This window comes from Mustela erminea, chromosome 8, assembly GCF_009829155.1.
Source record: "Mustela erminea isolate mMusErm1 chromosome 8, mMusErm1.Pri, whole genome shotgun sequence".
NCBI classification, from domain to species: domain Eukaryota; kingdom Metazoa; phylum Chordata; class Mammalia; order Carnivora; family Mustelidae; genus Mustela; species Mustela erminea.
The window spans coordinates 49983490-50004064 of NC_045621.1; the positions used below are offsets into that span (position 1 = coordinate 49983490).

At 39.6% G+C, this 20575-nt stretch overlaps 1 long non-coding RNA gene across 1 annotated transcript; it reads left to right on the forward strand.

Annotated features, from left to right (window-relative positions):
- Positions 1 to 1631: 1631 nt before the first annotated feature.
- On the forward strand, positions 1632 to 20055 carry LOC116597611. The gene is made up of 3 exons (XR_004288690.1): positions 1632 to 1785; positions 18057 to 18059; positions 20042 to 20055. It is a non-coding gene; the product is annotated as an uncharacterized LOC116597611 (long non-coding RNA).
- The last annotated feature ends 520 nt before the right edge of the window (positions 20056 to 20575 follow it).

A 20575-nucleotide genomic window follows, 5' to 3' on the forward strand; every position in this document is an offset into this window, starting at 1 on the left:
TTTTGAGGCTTTGGCTGGATCGCTTGAACTCTGAGGAGATGCTTAATATGAGTGGCTGTATCCAAATCCTATCGCTAATTCTGGGATTTTGCTGTGAGCAAAGGTGAGATTTTGTGGAACTGTCATGTTCTCTTTTTGTCCTCGAAAATGCTTCCAGGTTTCACCTCATTGATCTACAAAACATGGACTATGTCCATGACCTGCCCTGCTTTATAGCTTGCGATGATGATAATAATACACAGTATTTTGCATAGGGGATTATACATATGTAGATATTTATTGTTTCCATAACCTTTAAAAAAGAGGTTTTACAATTTGCCCGAAGTAACACATTAAGTCAATGGCAAAGCCAAAAATACGAGCTAGGATTTCTTCAATGTCGCCGTTTTGCTCTTATTGCAACCCTAATTTGGAAGACTTTGCAAATAGGAATAAGGGAGAAAAAAGTGTGGTTGCTTACTGGACTGAGATAATCACGTTTTTCTAGTGACAAAGAAACCTCTCGTGGTGAGGAAGAAATACAAGGTCCTGCCCACCCTCATCTTCATCTCATGCATTCTCTCCAGTTGCTTTCTTTACGCTAACTTCACTGTTCTTTCCATTCCTGGACCAGATCAAGCTCCTTCTCACTGTAGGACTTTGAAACAAACTATTTGCTTCACGTGGATGCTCCTCTACTCCCTCGGCCTCCATCACCTGATCTTTCAGGGTCTGTTGACATGTCTCCAGTTCCCAATCTAAGTAAGACCCAGGTCTCATGTAACTCAAGTTTCCCCCAAAGCAGAGCTGGAAACAAAGACTCTCGTCTAAGTGTACAGCAGGAGTGAGAACAGGGGAGTGAAAGAGAGAGGAAGGGTGAGTCAACACAAAGATGCATTACTGAATTGACCACAGTTATGGGCAGCTGGTTGCTTGAGCACACAGAGCTTTCCGGGAATCTTATGAAATGCATTTGGCCATCTATCCGTTGGTTCCTGTGGGGACATTGGTTGAAAGTGGTTCAGCCGGCAGCTCCGTGCTATATGAGGTTTAAAGTTCTCTAAACAGTACTCTATTTTTAATACAATGAAATCTTGAACAGACGAGTCTCCTGATCCCTGGGATCTCCTATACCTTTGGGCCTCTCAGCTGGAACTAAAGCTCCAGCAAGGGGGTAGAACCAAGATCTGCAAGTTCCACAATCCTTACCATTCCTCCAGTGTTAAACCTACCCCATAAGCCAGTGGGTCTATGTGGGTCATTTTCCATCTGCATGTCACCCCCATTACCGAACGTCGCAGTCTTAGTAACTGTGATGCTCCTACACGTCAGTTGTCAACACACTCCCAGCAACAGGGTGCTTGTTGCCATCTAACTGGTGAGTTGATTGAGCTCCAAGTTCACATGCTTATCCTTGGACCACCCCCCCCATCCAAAGCACAGTTTCAGATAAAGACTTTCATATGGATAAGGAGCTGATGAATGTTCAACAACCAGCTCTCCAGAGAAAAAATGTATGTGTGTATACATACATGTGCATAAGTTTATTTCACATATTTATGGACATAAATAATGTACAGTAATCCCCCCCTTATCTGTGGTTTTACTTTCCACAGTTTCAGTTACCTGCATTCAAGCATGGTCAGAAGGAAATGATCCTCTTTCTGAGATATTGTTGGAAGGTCGATGGCAGCCTAATGGTTGGTCACAGTGCCTATGTCATTCACCCTATGTCCTCTCATCACGTGGACATTTTGTCATCTCACAGCATCACGAGAAGAAGGGTGAGTACTGTACAGTAAGATAGTTTGAGACAGACCACATTCTCAACATTTATTCCAGTATATTGTTATAATTGTTCTATTTTATTATTATTGTTGTTTAATCTCTTACTCTGTCTAACTTAGAATTTAAACTGTATCATAGGTATATATGTATAGGAAAAAACATAGTATATGTGGGGTTCAATAGTATTTGCAGTTTCTGACATCCACGGGGAGTCTTGGAGCACAGCCCCTGCAGATAAGGGAGGACTACTGTATAGGACAAAATTTCCAAATTATAATGAAATGTACAATGCTATTTCTCGGAAATTCCAAAGAGCTTATTGATTTTCACAGAATGCTTTCACTGATTTTTGCTGAACTTTTATATCCATAAGCAGCCTATGTTTGTGATTGACAAAAAAGTACAGTTGCAATATGAATGTTGTTTATTTATACTAATAAGAAAAATGGGGGTGCCTGGGTGGCTCAGTGGGTTAAAGCCCCTGCCTTCGGCTCAGGTCATGGTCCCGGGGTCCTGGGATTGAGCCCCGCATCAGGCTCTCTGCTCAGGAGGGAGACTTCTTCCTCCTCTCTCTCTCTGCCTCCCTCTCTGCCTACTTGTGATCTCTGTCAAATAAATAAATAAAATCTTAAAAAAAAAAAAAGGAAAATGAAAGGTGTGTGCCAGTTTCATTCATTCATAAATTGTATGAATGACTTTTTTGCCGAATTGAATAATCGTTTAGAACACAGTTTTATGTGCCATTCACAATGTCATTGCTAGAGACTGGACACACTTCTAAGTTTAATTTACATTATTATTATTTTCTCTATCATTTTCCAAAGTCTAGGCAATTAACAAAACAATCAAATTATAATTTGTAGCATTTGCCTATTTCTGCGGTATCATACTTCTGCTGTGGCTAGTATTGAGCTACTAACATGATGTCATTGAATGTGCACTTGGAAACAGATGCAGTGTCACACCCATTACACAGTATTTCCACCAAACAGATACCGTGATAGATGTCAATATCCTCAAGAGCACAGATAATAATAAGACGGAGTGAAATAATTAGAAATCTTGAATATTTATTACCCTTGTTTAAAAACATAATTTAATTTAAAGTAATGCTTGTGTTTACCACTCAACGGCAAAATTCCTGAGATTTGACAATGGGCTTTTGCCGGATGAGCTGGTGTAGCACCCCGCTGGGGTGGGGGAGAGAATCATGAAATCGAGGGGAGATGATACACAGACGATACACAGACGCATCACTCTGCTGGGAATGACTGGACCTCTCAGGACCTCCTGAGGACCCTTTGAAATGGATCTCAGATGCTTCCTGCCACAGACTTCAGTACGAGGGAAGCGTTTACCCAGCAGTTCCTGACAAGGCTTTAACTCTCCCACAGTCGGGGCTGCACACCTGTGAGTGTTCAGTGGGTTCTCAAAGTCATGCCACACAGTGAAGTCAGAGAAGCCCGGAGTCAGGAGCCTAGTCGCCGGCAGCCTGGGCCCAGCAGAGGTGCTGGGGTGGGTGGGGTGAGCATTGCATTTGGAAGGACCCCGTGGAAGCCGGCTCTGGAACTGATGACCACAGCAGTCACTGGAAAAGAGGTGAGGCCAGCTGGATTTGAGCAACAAGAGGCAGTACTTGATTAAACCCTCTTTCTCAGTCTCACAGCACACAGTTTCTGCCTGTTGGTTTTTCACGGCATTCATTTGTATCAGCATTTTTAAAAAGCCCATTACACCACTTGGTTGCAAATTCTATGATGTCAGAACTATGTCTCTTTGCCCCCTACTGTCCCCAGTGCCTGGTACTTCTGCACTTTCCCCCCTTACAGGTGATGAGTACATTTGGGGACAAATAAATACATAAATAGGAGATGACAGGCACTCTTCAATCATTATCTAGCCCCACCCCTCCCCACAATTACCTTCCACCTTGATAAACAACAGCAAAATAATCAAGTGTTTGTAAGTAGAAAACATTACTAAAGTTGGGGGTAATGAAAAGATGCAGCCCCATTTTTTTCCTCCTCTCTGCCCATTTTTGGGGGTTCCTACCATCAGGTTCTTCCCATTAGTGGCAAAGAAGTGCATCTTTCTTCCCATAGTTGGTTCCTCCTCCACTCCACCGTTCCACACCCAGAGCCACCAACATGTTCTGTCCGGTGATGGTCAATTCGCTTCCTGTCCCTCTCTCCAAAGGCACAGAAACCTTGCCAGGATTGAAATTACCTTCTTTTTGTTTTCTTGTCTCCTTTACTAGTCTGCTCATGGAAATGAGTGACATAGCAATTTATTTCCCCACTACTATGAATTATTTCACCCAGTGAAAAATTTTCCAGGAAAAAAAAGTGCCTCTGGTTAGTTGGGGTTTGACTTGTCAAAATTTCCCATCTTCATCACAAATGCCTAATGTTTGGGAGAATACTCAACACACAGCAGAAACCAATATTCATTCTGTTTACTTCTGCCAGTGATTCTTAAGCCTCAGCCATTTCCACACAATTTCCACATTTCTTTTCTTTTTTTAAGATTTATTTATTTATTGTCAGAGAGGGAGAGAGATCACAAGTAGGCAGAGCAGCAGGCAGAGAGAGGGGGTAAGCAGGTTCCCTGCCAAGCAGAGAGCCTAATGGCGGGGCTTGATACCCAGGACCCGGAGATCATGACCTGAGCTGAAGGCAGAGGCTTAACCCACTGAGCACCCAGGTACCCCAATTTCCACATTTTTGACCTATTTAAATGTCACCAGAACTATTAGCTATTTCAGAGTTTCTTTAAATCGTGTCACTTTTTTATTTAAATAAGATTATTTAAGTGATAAGTTGTATATGCTACCATAAATAGACCTTTTTTTTTTTTTTTTGAATAGAGCTTTTTGAGTCACCTATCATAACCAGAAAGTAACCATAAAACATATTGTTATGGACTAAATGTTTGGGTCCCTCCAAAATTCATTTGTTGAAGTTCTAAACCCTATTGTGATGATCCTTGGAGGTGGGACCTTTGGGAAGTGATTGGTTTGAGATTTGGTCATGAAAGTGGAGCCCCTGTTGTGGGATTAGTGTTCTTAGAAGGGGAGGAATAAACCAAAGCCCTTCCTCTCTTGCTCACTAGAGCTTCCACTTGCTCTCTCTCTCTCTCTCTCTCCCTCAGTCCCATATGAGGAATCATCTAGAAGGAACCTTTCTGCAAGCTAGGAAGAAGGCCTCACCATGAACTGAATCTGCCAGCATCTTGATTTTGGACTTTCCAGCCTCTAGGACTGTGAGAAATTAATGCCTTTGTTCAAGGCACCCCATCTCTGGTATTTTCTTATAGCAGCCTGATCAGACCAAAACACATAATAAAACTGAAAAGAGTTTACTAATTAAGTACCATCTTGTTAAATACCTGATCAATGTCTTGAATGTGATGCCTGTTCTCTCATTGTTTAAAAAAAAAAGTAGATTAGCAAGTGTTAGGATAAGTTTTTAATGATATGAGAGATTTTTCTCCTGATGTCAGAAAGATTAAAATAGAATTGAAAAGTGGCTTCCTCACTTCCTCACTTTTGAGTGGCTTCCTCACAATGGCTGTCTATGCTTTGTAAAATTGCATTTTGTACTCCCCCAAATTGTCTCATGCATATGTCCCAGACTTGGAGAAACACTGGTCTACCTTCTCGCTGTCCACGGGGTAGATGTTTGAGGAGGCACTGCTGAGTTTTTGGATATTGGTGCTCATTTGCAAGAGGACACTACGACTTTATGTTTTAATCTCCTGCTGTCATGTCCATGAACCTATCGTTTGATGATCTCAGTTTTCGTGTTGGGAAGTTCCTGTGGTAAACCACAAAGAGTTCTGGGATAGGAGGGTAGAGGGGAGGACCTGGCTTTCTTTCAGGCTGTGTAAATTGGGCAGATCCCTGATTTCCCTAGCTTTGGATGCTCTGCCTATGAATGAGGTGTGAGAATCAGTGGAAGAAATGAGGCACAAGGACACGTAGTGGATGTGGAGACTAGGCCAACCCCATGTTCTGCCAGATCTATGTGAAAGCCTTTAAATTGTTACATATAACCATCTCGTGCCTTGTTGTGAATGCCACCTCTTATCAGTATCGCAGCAAAAAAACTTCTAAGAATACTGAACTGAATCAATTTTGCCAAACTGTGACAGGCATAGTTCTGCGAATTGATTTGAGGTGATACATGTGTACATGCACAAACTTCTCTGTAGCTGTTGCAGTTCTACATCAGTTTTTAAATGGCCTTCCTAATTATGGAATAGAGGAAGTTTCTATTTACTTATTTATTTATTTTTCTTAAAGATTTTATTTATTTATTTGACAGAGAGAGATCACAAATAGGCAGAGAGGCAGGCAGAGAGAGAGAGGAGGAAGCAGGCTCCCCGCTGAGCAGAGAGCCCGATGCAGGACTCGATCCCAGGACCCTGAGATCATGACCTGAGCCGAAGGCAGCGGCTTAACCCACTGAGCCACCCAGGCGCCTGGAAGTTTCTATTTAAAATGAACACATTGGGGCGCCTGGGTGGCTCAGTGGGTTAAAGCCTCTGCCTTCGGCTCAGGTCATGATCCCAGGGTCCTGGGATCGAGCCCCGCGTTGGGCTCTCTGCTCAGCAGGGAGCCTGCTTCCTCCTCTCTCTCTGCCTGTCTCTCTGCCTCCTTGTGATCTCTGTCAAATAAATAAATAAAATCTTTAAAAAAAAATCTTAACATAAATAAATAAATAAATAAATAAAACTAAGGCATTTAAGTAAAATAGATGAGTCAGTTTATTTTTTTGAAAAAGATTTATTTGGGTACCTGGGTGGCTCAGTCAGTTAAGCATCTGCCTTTGGCTCAGGTCATAATCTCGGGGTCCTGGGATTGAGCCCGGCATCGGGCTCTCTGCTCAGCAGGGAGTCTGCCTCTCTCTCTCCCTCTGTTCTCTCTTTCACTCTGTCTCTCCCAAATAAGATAGAGAGCATGAGCACGGGGAGGAGCAGAGGGAGAGAGAACGAGAACCCCAGGCAGGCTCCCTGCTGGACCTGGAGCTGGACATGTGGGCTCCATCCCACGACCCTGAGATCATGACCCAAGCTGAAACCAAGAGTTGGATGCTTAACCAATTAAGCCATCAAAGTGTTCCAACAAGTAAGTCAGTTTAAATAAAACAAAACAAAACAAAAAAACACTACACTGATAAATGAGGCATAACTTGTGAATATCACCAAATCTGTGAGATAGATCTCAGGGGGTTGAAGCTTAGGAAACACCAACTCGATCTTTAAGATACATCTGGTCTAAAGCAATAAAATTCTGTACCATAGTTTCTCCAAAAGTATTGTCATAGTTAAGAGGCTCACCTGTTTTTTAAAGATGCTTTGAAAAATAATTAAAGAATAAGGCTTGCAAAGATAGGAGGTTCACGGGAACTCAGTACTTTCTGCTCATTTCTCCTGTGAACCTAAACCTACTCTTATAAGTAAAGTCTATTTTAAAAGAAACAAACAAAAAACCAAGCAAAAAGAAAAAAAAAAACCCAAAATGAATGGTAAAGCATTTTGTGTTACAGGCATAAAAAACTTAGCAACAACTTTACTACTGCAATTTTACAAATAAACCTTTTGTTATATAAAGAGGATATGTGTTTTGACCTCTAAATATGCAACCTTAATGACTTGTTCTTTATTATACAATTGGAAAACTTACTTCTCTGACATTACATAGGTAGGTAATTTACTGAGAGACTTTATTCAGTATTAAACTATTGTCTTATGTACTTTATACATCTATTCTTGTCTACTGTGGCTTGTTAGATTTTGAAACTTTAAGTCAAGAAGACCAAGCTCGGTTACCTTTGTCTGCACAAAACACAATATTCTGGTGTAAATTATGGTTGCAATAACATCGTAGTATTGTTGAGGAATAACTGTAACCTCGATCAGCAATATATCACCGTGGTTAAACATAGGAAGTTTTTCCTAGAAGCTGCAATGGTGGCAAATCATAAACCTGATATGCAGGAATTCAACATGTTTATTTTGAGCCTGGATACAGGTTTAACCTTTTTTCTAGACAGAGCAGTGCTCTTGGTTTGATATTCTGCTGGTATTATGAAAGTCTTAATGATTTTGTCTTTGAACTTGGGTCTTGTAAGTGATGTCTGATGGGGCAGTGGAATGCACGTGAGCAGAGGAAACATACACAACACGTGTATCCACTGTTCCTTCATACTCCTAGTGCATATGGCACTCCCACTACCCTGGGAGTGGCGTACTCATTCTGGAGCACAGCATTCTGGCAAACCCACAGTGAGACTCAGAGCAAGCGGAAGGTGTTACATCCAGGACCGAGTAAGTGGCAGTGTTGACAGCCCCAAGAGGCCATGCTTCTGTTCGAACCACAGTTTGTTTCAAATGTGCAAAGAAGGTGATGGCATTTTAACACAAAAAACAAGGAACCCTATCATGCCCTCTCTCACTCTTGTTCCTTCTCTGTCTTAGCCAGCCACTTACACTGGAAATGACGATACGGAAGGAAAGGAGAAGATAAGGCAGCCCATAGACTCTTTTCTTTTCGGCAGTTCCTTACTCAGCAGTAAGGCAAAGAATATTGGTAGAATGTGCCCATATCATGAAGTGAAATGGAAACAGTTGAGTTAGTTTGGTTGACCTTTTCTAGTATTTTGGTAAGAATGAAATGCATATGCATATAGGAGCCACGAGACAAAAACTGTGTAATTTCAGTGATTCCGTGTCTGAGTTAATGCTCTTACGGTTAAAGCTGGCATTGAAAAAAATATAAACAGTAAAATTCATGCTAATAATGAAGAAAACTTTTTTACTTAGATGAACATTAAATAGCCACTAAAAATAACATCACAAATCAAAAGAGAGACCAAAGAAAGGAAAAACTTTTGTATTTTAGTACCTTTAACACCACTCTCATTCCTGTTTTTTGAACAAAGGGTTCTGTTTGGGGAGAATGGCATATAAAAGCACTCTTGGCCAAATGCAGAGAGAGAGTGTCGTTTCTAAAGATACATTATACATTTCAGCCCAGGGTGCCTGGGTGGCTCAGTCAGTTAAGGCTCCAAGTCTTGGTTTTGGCCCAAGCCATGATCTTGCAAGGGTGGGACCAAGCCCTAGTTGGGCTCTGTGCTCAGTGGGGATCTGCTTCAGATTCTCTCTCCCTCTCCCTGCTGCTCTCGCTCTCGTGCTGTCTCTAAAATCGCTAAAAAAAAAAAAAAAAAGGTACTTTTCAGCCCAAATATTCCTTAATTCCATGTGCTTTAGATAATCCTCATGAGTCCTTAAAGAATCTGCTAGGCCTGCACTACTGAATGGGACTTTAGAGGCCTTCCCTGAGCATTTCGCCTCCAGAGAGAGTTAATTACTGCCCCTTTGTTCTACTACTGTGCCTCAATTTTACTGTTGTACTTAGGACAAGCTGTTATATTAATGTTTATATAATGTTTATAGATGTGTCCCCTGTGTTTGGCTTTGGACTTCTTGAGGAGAAAGACTTAATTTACTTACCTCTATAATCCCAGAAACCTGGCTCAGAGTAGATAGTCAATTACTGTTAATAAGTGATTCAAATTATTTTTTAATGACTTATGTATAGAATAAATTCAGGAATATCTCTAGAGTAGATTATTTCAACCTTGGAATATCCATCCATTTGTGTCAGAACAATTCTGGATAGGTATAATATTATAGAAACTGTTGCAGTTGGGGTTTGGAGTCTGGTGTTTCCAAGACCAGTCAGAGGAGAGTGGAATAGAAAAGCAAGAGCTTGCAGATTATGTTTCTATCCACTTGCTACAACTTTAGATATGGCTCGGGGGCCCAAAGGTCAAGGAGATCCTAGTGTCCGGCAACCTCATCCATTTTCAAGGCTGCTCTATTTAACAAAACAGAGCATAGGTTAGAGATCTTTAAACCCCATGCAACATTAATCGAGAGTCAAACCTATTTCAAGCAAATGCCTTACATCTAGAATAGATGCTCATTTATCAAAGATTCCTTAGCTCTCAGAAACTTCAGCAAATCATACACACAGTGTGGCCAGCATGGGAAAATGCAAATAGGACTGGAGACAAAGATAGCTCACAGCAATTCAGGGGCTGTGGAGAACAGTCAGGTAGCCTCACGTTTTAGGATTTTGGGTCTTATCGTTGGCAACAATCAAGAAGGCATTTTCTGCATGTCTTGTCACCACATAGGTGACATGCTTCCCGTTAGTCTCCACCCATGGTGGCAGAAATAAAAGCTGAGTGGGCTTTCAGTGCAAATGCAAGGAAAGGGGCAGGATTAGGCAGACCATCAGATCCACACCTGAGATCATATAAAGTGAGAAAATCACCTTACAATTCAAGCTACCCAGTTAAAAACCCAAATCATTGGGCCTGAGTCATTTTTGGCCTGACACACAGAAATCATTAACTCATTCTTTTATCTGTATGTGGTAGAAAAGGGGAGATACCCACACTTCACAGAGAGGTCTCTCTGATTTCTGCATGGACCTGTTTTCATGAGGCCTGAATCAGAACACCTTCTTGGAATCCTGTAAACTGTGATACGTATGAGTAGTAGCTCTTCTGTCTCTCCCTCTTTTTCTTGTTTCCTTCCATTTCACATCCTTAGCTCAGATATATTTAGATAGATGCAATAAGCCAGGTTCGTTTTTGTGAAGTAATTGTATATATTCCTTTATGACAAAATATCTGGTTCTGACCATGATAAAAAGGAATGGCATTGGACTTGATAAATAATAAAACATCCACTGCAGCATTCTCAATGCTCCTTTCAAGGTAAAGGCCTTGAGCATACTAATAGGCTCAAGTCAAGCAAAGCCAAGAGAGTTCCATCGATGTAGCAGATAATTTGCCCCTGGCAAAATCCCAGGCCTGAGACCAGTGTTGACTTGGCAATCCAACCAGTATTTTTCAAGTGCTCATTAACTGTAATTCTTTTACAAATTGCTTGCTTAGTGTATTTTATCTCATAACCTCCAGGTGTAGTCTTAAAGGCACAGCATGAGAAATGGTAGCCAATGGTCGCCATAGTCAATGGTAACACTTGGATCATCTTAATACAGTCTGTGTGTGTGTGCGTGTGTGTGTGAGGGAGGGTGAAGGGGAAGAGAGAGACCCAGTCACCATCCCGCTGTTCACAAATGGACCAGCTGTCTTCAGAGCAGCAGTGCCATAGGGAGAAACCACCAGACTTGCTCTCAGGAGACATAGGTTCTAGTTCTACCTCTGCCATAAGATGTCAGGAAGCCTATCAGGTCTTGCCACTTCTCTGGAAATCTGGTGTAATGAAGATTTTGAGTAAAATGATGTTTGAGTTTTCACCAGAATATAATATTCTAATAACTAATTCCAAACTTATCAGGGACAGAATTCTCTTCTTTCTTTCCCAATTTCATCCCACTCCAATAGGGGGTTCAAATTTGCCTAAGGGGGCCTCCTCCATCAATTTCCTCCTGCCTGTGTTTGCTCTTACACCCCAAACTGAATCTTCTAATTTCTCTTATATGCAGACTAGATGATAATACACTCTGTTTCTGAACAAAAAAACAATTTGCTGAAGCCTCTCTTCCCCAGTCCAGCCAGGCTAAGTGGGGTATGATGTACATCTAGGGGCCCAAACATGGTGGCCAGTGTTAACCACTGGGCATTGTCACTGAGCTTCAAGCTGCAAGTGCCTGGCATCCTCAGCTTCTGATTATAGGCCTCCGAGTTCCTTCTCCTGATTACCAAAAGAAATGTCAGAAATTAAAGGAGAAACAAACAAGAAGCCATAAATTATAATCCCACTACCCGGGCAACCACCCTCAACTTTTTGGTGTATATCTGTACTAAATTGTTGCAGCAAGGCCCCCAAATGTTTTCATACCTCCCTGGAGGGTCACCCTTGGGTCTTTCTCTCTCACCCCTGACTAGGGGCTTGGTTAACAGGACAATAGCAAATGTTGGACTTGGAGACTTGAAAGAAAGTTTGTGATTGTGATTACCCTCTCTTGCTGCCCTTGGAATGTACTGCTACCTTGTAAATAAGCCTATGCTAACCTTCTGAATGACAAGGGACTGATGCCTAGTTGCCCCTGTCACATCAGCTGACACTCGGCAAGTCCCCAGAAAGAGAGTTGCCTAGTTGAGTAGCCGATGAACGCAGATCCTTCAATGAACCCAATCAAGACCAGCAGAATAACTACCAGTAAGCCCAGTCCAGAGCACAAACCCACTGAGTCTCAAGCCAAATAATAAATGGTTGTTGCCTAAACCAAGATGTTTTGTAGTCTGTTATGCAGCAAAAGCTAACATAAAGTAATCTTTTAGTCTTTTCCCATATAATAAAGTCCAGATTATACCATATATATACTCTTCTATAAGCAGCTTCTTTCACATGATGTTTTCCCAAATCTCTAATATTATTTTCCTTCTCATACAAGTTCTATCAGGGTGAAGAATTATCTCTCTTGTTCAACGCCGTATTTCCAGCACATAAGCATTACCGCAAACATACTCAGAAATCAATAAACATCTGCTGATGATAGAGGACATGATTTTTGTCGTTGTTGTTGGATGGTTAAGTAGTGTTATACAGAGTTACCACCTTTGCCCTGTTCTGAGTTCTTGCTTCTCTAATAGGTGTGGTGTCTCAGTTCTCCACTAGAACTGGAATTTGGATGAGTTCTTCCTATTCCACAGAAACTGGGTGGATCTCTGGCCCTAAATCATGGCCAGGAGGAGGGTTTTGCTAAGCAACCCTTAGGATTCCATTCAAATAGCATGTCCTAGGAGACCACACGTGTGCCTTCTCAGGGTTTACATTACTGTGTTAGAAAGATCTCTAGCATGGCAAGGGCGACATGCCATGGTGTTTCATTTATGAGTCTATTTCTTCTACTGCTTCGTGAACTTCTGAGGATAAGGGTTCAGGTCCCAAAGTGCTGGGCCATAAGGAGCACTCGATCAGTGCCCATGGGATAAATGAACAAATTGACTCGCACATTGCAAAGAATTCCTCTGACAGCAGCACGTGCATAATTTCACTTTTTAAATAAGAAATGCACTTTCATTACAAACAGTTAATACATTAAGGATTATAATAATGTTGTGAGAAAGCATATTTATGACCCAAAAAAACCTTAAGTAGGACATACCACCAAGGAGGACATTTCATAAGTGGCTTTAATTCCATCTGTATCTTTCTAAAGGCATGAGGAAATGAAACTTAGGAAAGTGGGAAACAGAAGCGAGACAGGAAGGGAGCCTAATGTTCCAGTTTGCAGCGTGCAATAGTCATTCTGTGCCACAGGTAGGAGGGAGACAATATCAGTCTACATACTGGCTTAAACACAATTAAAACATAGAGGTTACAGCCTGAACTTAGGCTGATGGCAAATAAAGAAGGGATATTAGGTCTGCCATTGATTAGAATTCTTTTTGGGATACTTCATTGAAGAGAAAACACTGTGCTTTTGTAAAAACTGCCATTCTGTGAAAAACTACCTAAGAATAGGACTCGGCCAAGGAATGTTAAGACCCGCATTATTCACGCACACATACACATGTGAAATTCCAACACATTACTCTGATTGTTGTAATAAACCTAGAAGACTTTGGTTTAGACAAGAAGGGGCTTTGTTATAGTAAGCACAAACGCTAATTAATTACTGTGTTGCAGTTCTCTCCTTTTAAAGGATATTGGTTTAAGTTCGGACTTTAACTGAATATAATTCATACACACGAACATTTTAATATACTCACCGTATGTAAGTCTATGCCAACAACATTGCTTGTCATTCTTTGATTAACTCTCAAAGGGCAGAGACAACATCTGTGAAACTCTCAGGCCACGGAAGCACCATTTACTAAAAGTCAGTGCTGATACGGCTTTAGTTCCAACATAAAAACCTTTTTATTATAATCTAATTATTTATTTCAGTTACTCTTTGACATCCTTGGTTCAAGTAAATCAGTAATTGTACTAAAAAAAATAATAAATTATTTGGGTCCAGGAAACAGGAAACAAGAAAGGGTAGGAGTGGAAAAAGATTCTCGTTGTGATAAAGAGAGGAGTAAAACCTTTCAATTTTTTATTTAAAAATAAGCTTTGGTGGTTCCCAGAGAGGAGGTGGGTGGGAGGATGGGTTAAATGGGGGTGGGGATGCAGGAGAGCCCTTGTGAACAGAACCGGGTGTTGTACGGAATTGATGAATCACTATACTGTACGCCTGAATCGATTACACTGAAACTATTGTACACCTGAAACTATTACACTGGTACACCTGAAACTATACCAGAATTAAAATAAAAACTTAAAAAGAAGAAAAAAAATAAAAAATAAACCTGGATTAGAGCGCTATTAGGACTAAGATGCCAACATTTGGTCTTAGAGATTTTGCTGCTGATTTCTCACTTCGTGCTCATTTTTACAAACAACAGAACACAAAATTTTCAGTTAGCTCACTTAAAAAAAAAAAAAAATTGTCAGGTGCCTGGGTGGCTCAGGGGGTTAAGCCTCTGTCTTCAGCTCAGGTCATGGTTTCAGGGTCCTGGGATCGAGCCCCACATCGGGCTCTCTGCTCGGCAGGGAGCCTGCTTCCTCCTCTCTCTCTCTCTTCGCCTGCCTCTCTGCCTACTTGTGATCTCTCTCTCTGTCAAATAAATAAATAAAAGCTTTAAAAAAATTTGTCACTCAGGTTTAATATTTATCAATATTTGGTATTGTTTGTTTCAGATTTTTTTTTTTTTACATTTTTAAAAGATTCCAGTATACTTGGCACATAGTTTACATTAGTTTCAGGTGTACAACACTGATTCAATAAGTCTATGCATTATGCTATGCTCACCACAAGTATAGCTCCCATCTGTCACCAGACATCACGACACAATTGACTCCAGCCCCCCTGCTATACCTTTTATCCCTGTGACCTATTCATTCCATACAACATTCCATACATTCCATGCAAGCCTGTATCTCCTACTTCCCTTCACCTATGTTGCCTACCCTCTACCCCGTCCCCTCTAGAAATCATCAGTTTGTTCGTTGTACTAATGGGTCTGTTTCTGCTTTTTGTTTTTTCATTTGTTTTGTTTTTTTTTTTTTAATGCCACATAAAAAGAAATCATATGGCATTTGTCTTTCTCTGTCTTATTTCCCCTCACATAATACTCACTAGGTCCAACTGTATTATCACAAATGCCAAGACCTCATTCTATTTTAGAATTGGGAACTATCCCATTTCATATCTATGGTACATCTTCTTTATTCATCTGTTGATGGACGTAAGGGTTGTTTATATATCTTAGCTATTGTAACTAATGCTGCAATAAATAAAAGGGTACACATATCTTTCTGAATTAGTGTTCTCATTCTCTTTGGGTAAAGACCCAGTAGAGGAATTATTTCATCCTATGATGATTCTATCTTTAAGTTTTTGAGGAACCTCCGTACTGTTTTCCACAGGGGCTACACTAATTTACATTCCCACCAATAATGTGTATAAATTCCTTTTTCTCTACATCCTTGCCAATACTTGTTCTTTCTTGTATTTTGATCCTAGCTTTTGTGACAGGTGTAAGTTAATACCTCACTGTAGTTTTGATTTACACTTCCCTGATGAATATTGACGTTGAACATCTTCTCCAGTGTCTGTTAGCCGTCTGCATGTCTTTTTTGGAAAAACGTCCTCCGGTCATTTTTTAATCGGATTGGTTAGCTTTTTGGTGTTGAGTTGTATAAGTTCTTTATATGTTTTGGATACTAACCCCTTATCAGATATATCATTTGCAAATATCTTCTCTCATTCAGTGGCTTGCCTTTGCATTTTGTTGGTGGTTTCCCTTGCTACACAAAAGATTTTTATTTTGGTGTCATCTCAATAGTTTATTTTTGTTTTTGTTTTCTTTGCCTGAGGAGACATATCTAGAGAAATATTCCTGAAGTTGATGTCAAAGGAACTATTATTGCCTATGTTTTCTTCTAGGAGTTTTATGGTTTCAGGTCTCATGTTTAAGCATTTAATCTATTTTGAGTTTATTTTCTCATATAGTGAGAGAAAGTGGTCCAGGCTCATCCTTTTGCATGCAGCTCTTTTCCCAACACCATGTATTGAAGAGACTGTCCCCCAGTGTATATTCTTATCTCCTTTGTCATAGATTAATTGACCATACAGTACAGGTGTATTTCTGAGTTTTCTATTCTGTTCCATTGACCTATGTATCTACTTTTGTGACAGCACCATACTATTTTGACTGCTATAGCTTTGTAATATATCTTGAAATCTGGGTTTGTGATACCTCCAGGTTTGTTCTTTCTCAAGATTGTTTTGGTTATTTGGGGTCTTTAGTGGTTCTATACAAATTTTGGTATTATTGGTTCTAGTTCTGTGGAAGATGCTGTTGGTATTTTAATAGGGATTTCGTTGAATCTGTAGATTATTTTGGGTAGTAAGGACATTTTAACGATATTAATTCTTTCAATTCATTTTCATTTGTGTCATCTTCAATTTCTTTCATCAATCTGTATAGTTTTAGAATACAGGTCTTTCAGCTCCTTGGTTAAATTCATTTCTAGGTATTTTATTCTTTTTGGCATAGTTATAAATGGAATTGTTTTCTTAATTTCTCTTTCTGTTAATTCTTTATTAGTGTATATAAATGCAACAGATTTCTGTGTATTAATTTTGTATTTTGAAAAACTTTACTGAATTCATTTATTACTTCTAATAGTTTTTTGGTTTTTGATGGAGTCTTTAGGGCTTTCTATGTGGATTACTATGTCATCTGTAATAGTGATAGTTTAACTTCTCCTTACCAATTTAGGTGACTTTCATTTCTTTTTGTTGTCTGATTGCTGTGGTTAGGACTTCCAGGACTATGTTGATTAAAAGTGGTGAGAGAGGACATCCTTGTCTTGTTCCTGACCTTAGAGGAAAAACTCTCAGTTTTTCACCATCGAGTATGATGTTAGCTGTGGATTTGTTATATATAGGCTTTATTTTTTGAGGTATGTTTCTTCAAAGCAACTTTATTGAGAGTTTTTGTCATGAACAGATATTGAATTTTGACAAATGCTTTTTCTGTATCTATTGAGATGATTATATGATTTTTATCCTTCATTTTGTTAATGCAGTATATTTCGTTGATTTGCAGATAAATACTGAACCATCCTTGCAACCCCATAATAAAATCCACTTGATTGTGGTGAATGATACTTTCGGTGTACTGTTGAATATGGTTCATTAATATTTTCTTGGGTATTTTTTTGTTTTGTTGTTGGATATTTTTGCATCTATGTTCATCAGGGATATTGGTTTATAGTTTTCTTTTTTGTATTGTCTTTGCCAGCTTTCATATCAGGGTAATGCTGGCCCCATGGAATGTATTTGGGAGCTTTCCTTCCTCTTCTATTTTTTGGAATAATTTGAAGAAAGTAAGTGTTAACTCTTCTTTGGATGTTTGATAGAATTCACCTGTGAATCCATCTGTTCCTAGACTTTTTTTCTCAAGAATTTTTTGATTACCAATTTAATTTCATTACTTATAATTGGCCTGTTCAGATTTTCTATTTCTTCCTGAATCAGTTTGGGAAAATCATGTTTCTAAAAATTTATTCATTTCTTCTAGATTATACAATTTGTTGGCATATAGTTTTTCAGAATAGTCTCTTACAATCTTTTTATTTTTTTTTTTAAAGATTTTATTTATTTGAGAGAGAGAGCAAGAGCACAAGCAGGGGGAGTGGGAGAGGGAGAAGCAGGCTTCCTACTGAGCAGGGAGCCCAATGCGGGGCTCAACCCCAGGACTCTGGGATCATTACTTGAGCCGAAGGCAGATGCTTAACCAAATGAGTCACCCAGGAGGCCCATCCTTTTTATTTCTGTAGTGTCAGTTGTTGCTTCTCTTTCAATTCTGCTTTAATTTATTTGTCACCTCTCTCCTTTTTTCCCTGATGAGTCTGGCTAAAGGTCTATTGATTTTTCTTATCTTTTCAAAGAAACAGCTCTTCATTTCATTGATGTCTTTTCTTGATTTTTACTCTCTATTTCATTTATTTCTGCTCTGATCTTTATGATTTCCTTTCTTCTACTAACGATGAACTTTTTTTTCTCATTCCCTTTAAGTGTAACATTGGATTGTTTATTTGAGTTTTTCTTTTTTCTTTTTTTCTAAAGCAATGTGGGGTTTGAACTCACGAACCAGAGATCAAGACCTGAGCTGAGATCAAGAGTCCGAAGCTTAGCTAACTGACCCACCCAGGTGTCCCAAGTTTTTCTTATTTCTTGAGGTAAGCTTGTATTGCTATAAATGTCCCTCTTAGAACCGTTTTCACTGTATCCCAAAGAATTTAGACTGCTGTTTCATTTTCATTTGTCTTCATGTAGTTGTTTATTTCCTTTTTTATTTCTTTATCGATCCATTAATTGTTTAGCAGCATGTTGTTTAGTCTCCATGTTTGTGTCTTTTTTTTTTTTTTTTAAGATTTTATTTATTTATTTGACAGAGAGAGAGATCACAAGTAGGCAGAGAGGCAGGCAGAGAGAGAGAGGAGGAAGCAGGCTCCCTGCTGAGCAGAGAGCCCAATGCGGGGCTCCATCCCAGGTCCCTGGGATCATGACCTGAGCCGAAGGCAGAGGCTTAATCCACTGAGCCACCCACGCGCCCCTCCACCTTTGTGTCTTATCTACTTTTTTTTGGTGTGTGACTGATTTCTAGTCATATTGTGCTCAGAAAAGATACATGATATGATTTCAATTTTCTTAAATCTTTTAGTCTATTGAGAAATGTTTTCTGGACTAACACGTGATCTATTTTGAAGAATGTTCAATGGGAACTTGAAAAGAATGGGTATTCTGTTGTTTGGGGGAATAAATGTGATAGATAGATAGATAGATAGATAGATAGATAGATATCGAGTCCATCTGGTCTAATGTGTTACTAAAAGACACTGTTTCCTTATTGATTTCTGCCTAGTGATCTATCCATTGATGTAAGTGGAGAGCTAATGTTTCCTACTATTATTGTATTACTATTAGTTTCTCCTTTTATATCTGTTAGTATTTGCTTTAAATATTTGGGTGCTCCTATTTGGGATGAATAAATATTTATAATTGTTACATTCTCTTGGTGGCTTGATCCTTTAATCAATATAGAATGCTCTTCTTTGTCTCTTGTTACAGTGTTTGTTTTAGAGTCTATTTGTCTAAGTATTGCTACCTGGATTTTTTGTTTTTGTTTTCGTTTTTTTTACTTCCATTTGGATGGAATATCTTTCCTCATGCTCACACTTCTCAGCCTGTATTTGTCTTTGGATCTGAAATGACTCTCTTGTAGGCAGCTTATAGATGAGTCTTGGTTTGTCATCGATTCCACCACCCCGTATCTTTTGATTGGAACATTTTCACCATTTAGATTGTAAGTAGTTATTGATATGGATGTACTTATTGGCATTTTGTTAATTGTTTTCTGGTTGTTTTTGTAGTTCTTCTTTGTTCCTTTCTTCTTCTCGTTCTTTTCTTGTGACTGACAACTTTCTGACATGCTATGCTTAGCTTTCTTTTTCATGTATCTCTTGAAGGTTTTGGGTTTGTGATTACCATGTTAATATATGACATCCTAAGTATATAGCATTTTATATTAAGTTGATGGTCACTTAAGTTTGAACACATTTTTTTTAATTTTTAGAAAAGATTTTATTATTATTTTTTTCTTTAAATCTTTCCTTCTTCTTGTTTTTTAAAAGGTTTTATTAACTTATGACAGAGAAAGATACAGCAAGAGAGAGAACACAAGCAGGGGGAGTGGGAGAAGGAGAAGCAGGCTCCCTGCTGAGCAAGGAGCCTGATGTGGGACTCAATCCCAGGACCCTGGGATCATGACTTGAGCTGAAGGCAGACACTTAATGACTGCATCACCCAGGTGCCCCAGATTTTATTTATTTACTTGAGAGAGAGAGAGCAAGCAAGCGAGAAAGAGAGCATGAGCTGCAGGGAGAGCAGAGGGAGACGTAGCCTCCCCACTGAGCAGAGAGCCCGATGAGGGGGTTAATCCCAGGACCCTGGGATCATGACCTCAGCGGAAGGTAGATGCTTAACCTGCTGAGCCACCTAGGCACCCTAATTTGAACACATTCTAAAATAACTTCTGTTTTACTCTCCCTTCCATAGTTTATGTATATGTGTCATGTTTTACAACTTTCTATTCATATTATTTTAACTTCTTTTTTTTTCTTGGAGAGAGAGAAAGAGTAGCGGGTGGGGGAAGGGGTAGAGAGACAGGGAGGGAGAGAGAGAATCTTAAAAAGTATCCACACCCTGTGCAGAGCCTAACAGGGGGCTTGATTTCATGACCCTGAGACCATAACTTGAGCTGAAATCAAGAGTCTGATGCTTATTTCACTGAATGACCCAGGCATGCCTATTTCTTTCTTTCTTTCTTTCTTTTTTTTTCTCCTAATTACAGCCTTTTCTTTTCTACTTATAAAAGTCCTTTTAACATTTCTTGTAAGGCTGGTTTAGTGATGAAGAACTCCCTTAACATTTGTTTGGGAAACTCTCTCTCTCTCTTTTTTGTTTCTTTAAGATTTTTATTTATTTTGAGAGCGAACACAAGCGAGGGGTGGGGGAGGAGCAGAGAGAGCAGCAGACACCCCGCTGAGCAGGAAGGCCAATGAGGGCTCAATCCCAAGATCCTGAAATTATGACCTGAGCCAAAGGCATGCTTAGCCAACTGAGCCACCGAGGAACCCCGGTTTAGGAAACTCTTTATTCTGAATAATAAACTTGTCCAGTAGAATATTCCTAGTTGTGGGT